We start from the raw sequence: 3,382 nt of genomic DNA on the forward strand, positions 1-3,382 counted from the left end.
ATATATATATATATATATAGAAAAATAAGACAATGAAAAATAATTAAAAATAATAATAGTAATAACTACTATTATCCAAAAGCAAGGACCAAATTGTAAAACACGCCTAAATTGAAAGCCTGATTTTGAATCTGATGCATTTTGGCGTCAAATCTTAGTTAAATGAAACGACGCGTTTTGGGAAAAACGACGTCGTTTATGCACTGTTCATATGCACTATTCATTAAAAAAAAACAGAAAACTCAAAACGGTGTCATTTTGAACAGTACCATCATCTTCTTCCCCTGGACACGCAGAGAACAGGGGAAGAAAATGTATTTTTCTCCTCTGTTTTCACCGATCTTTTTACCGACAATTCAACTTCAAAAAGACGCCGACACAACCCACTTTCCACGTACTCGAAGAACGGTGGAGGAGCAGCTGCACAATGGCCGCCCCAGCCATGTCCCCTCCCTTTTTTTTTCCTATAAAAGCAGGGGAGGCAGCAAGTGAAAGGAGGGACAAACACGAAGAGAGGGAGAAAAAGAAAGAGAGAAGGAAACCAAACACGACAGAGAGGAGAAGAGAAAAGAGAGAGCAAAAAATAAAAATAAAAAGACAAAGAAGAAGAAGGAGAAAACCGTGAAAAACCGAGGAGAGAGAGAGAGAAGAAAAACACAGCAAAACACCGGCCACCGTGTCTCCGCCGCCAGCAGCACCGCCCCGACACCGATCCCAGGTAATCTTCGGTTGCCCTGTCTCTTTATTTTTTCTTGTCTACATTAGCATACAGAACGTGAATTAATTCACGTTCTGCAGCAAATGAAGGAGGGGGGTGGTTACTGTACAGTAACCAACCCATTTGGTTTTGGGCCGGGTCCGGCCCAACCCACTGATCTGGGCCGAGTCCGGCCCATTTAAAAAAATTAATTTTTTTTATATTTTTATATTTCTCTTTTTATTATTTATGCCTTTTTTGCTTAGTATTGGTCTATATTTTTTGTCAAAAAAAAAATACAAATACGGTATTAAAAATACCCGAGTTTTTTTATCAACTAAAAAAAAATTAAAATCAACAAAAAAAAATGTTTTTGTGCATATGACCAAGTGTCTCAAAGCTACAAAAAAAAAATCATATTGTATTTTTCATACATCAAAAACAATATTTTAGCATGCATTTTGGCTTTAATAACCAGATTAAAGTCAAGAGAACATTGGCCAAAATATCAAAAACAACAAGAAATTTTTTTGTTTCGTTTAATATCAGGGATTATGAGGTTATACGTAACACATATTCTTGATTTTAAAAGTTTCTTTGGTTTTAGATACACATATAATTAGATACCACAACATGATTTCATATTTTATCAGACAAAACAATGCAGCCTACCTTAGGTAGGGCGTAGTCGGGGTGTTAATACCTTCTCTTTACGCAACCAGTCTCCGTACCCGATATCTAAAGACCAGTTAGGGTTCCTAGTTACCAGAATACTAGGTGGCGACTCCCATTCAATGTTTTCACTGATAAGAGACAAGAATTTCTTGTCTCTTTATATCTTGCTAGAAATACACCACATCCCATCGTTAGCATGGATGGTGGATGATCGCTGCGACGCCGCACAACGTGCGACACACGTATCATGCCAACTTGAATTTGATGAATAGATCTTTTGAAACGGATGGTGGACAAGAAACTGAGGGAGATAAGAAAATCACTTAAATGAATAATTAATATCCTCCCGATTGTCATGTGGTTGTCAAAAGAGCCATTGCGTGGACAAGATAAACAGACTCTTTGCAGTGCGTGGACAAACAGGAACCATTAATGGCATAGAACGAGCGTACAATGGTAAAAGCTCTAGTGGGCGGAAAAAATACAGCCATGAGCTGCTTTTCGTTTAGTATGTTATTCTTTGTTTAGAAACCAGGGAGTTGTATGAAATCAAATAATTAAGTGGCGACTTCGTGATTCCAACATCCCACTACGCTACTCACGTACGTCCAACCAAGGGGAGTAGCATGGAAGAAACTGGAGTTGAGGCAATTGACGATGGAATTGTAAGATTAGATTCAGAGTTTGTCTTTCATTGGTTTATGACTTGCACACGTTGCATCTTCTAAAATCTTTGGCTTCTGCATGTGAAAAATAGTGCAAAGGATTTGTACTCATTATCAATAAACGTAAATTTTTATTCTAAACCATACAGACCACAAATTTAAAATTCATCAACACTTTTAAAGGACATCCAGGCTATATAATACAGTTTACTTTAAGTGAAATATATTAGAGGTGTTAATATAGTACCTTTAAATCAAATAATTAAGTAATAACTCCTCGATCCTGACGTTTCACCATGCTACGCATGCATATATGACAGAGAGTAGCGTAAAAGAAACTGGAGTTGATGCAACTGTCTATGGAATTGTAAGATTAGATTCAAAGTTTATCCTTCATTGGTTTTTGACTTGCTGTCGGTGCATCTTCTAAAATCTTTGGCTTCTTCATGTGAAAAAGATTGCAAAGGATCTGTTAGAGAAGTCCAAATCCATTATCAATCAACTGACAATGATTCTAAATTGGTGTTATCTACATGCATGTCCTTTCCATGAGCTGCTTTTCTTTTTTAAAAAATTCAAGGAGTTGCATGCATGGAAATCAAATACGAGAGCTGTGAGACCAACTAGTTTTTAAATCAACAAAAATTATTAAAAATTATAGTGGAAGAACGTGTATTGCTCAGAAAGGCACATAATTTAAATTTAATTTTTATTTAAGTTTTGAGGTGGTTAGGCTTATGAAAAGGTAATTCTCAAAATCTTTTAATTATAGTGTGGATTTATGGCTTTCGTTTCCCAATAATTGGATTAAAAAACTTCATTTATGAGTGCATAAAAAATCTCCAGAGAACTTGATTAACACAAGATACAAAAAATAAAATATGTTGTCTTTCCAAATGTTAAATGTTTGCTTGATTTATTCATTCTCCAACGACACTCCCAGAGGAGAGCACAAGCTACGTCAGGATAGGAATGTCCAAGTTCTTGCCAAGTCAATGAGCCTAGATATGACCGTTGGACTTGGGTTTCTCAACAACCATAAAAACAAGTTTTATGTTAAGCTTGAAAAACTCTTTAACGTTTAAGTTAGCAGTGATATAAGAGTAATGAAGCTCTTAAATACCGTGTTATGTTTGTTTGCAAAGAAAATATAAGGGACAAAAAAAAGTAATCAGAGGTTAAAGAAGAAGAATATAACGAGTTAGGAAATTAAAACCCTTTATTGAATGGCTCATGGATATTTATACATCCATGAGCAACATCAATTTTTATAGATATAAAGTTTGTAATTTACTATCGAGTAGAAACGATGACATGACGAGGATCATTCTGTAGGTAAAAGTAT

This window comes from Populus euphratica, unplaced genomic scaffold, assembly GCF_000495115.2.
Source record: "Populus euphratica unplaced genomic scaffold, PopEup_1.0 scaffold27.1, whole genome shotgun sequence".
Lineage (NCBI taxonomy): Eukaryota > Viridiplantae > Streptophyta > Magnoliopsida > Malpighiales > Salicaceae > Populus > Populus euphratica.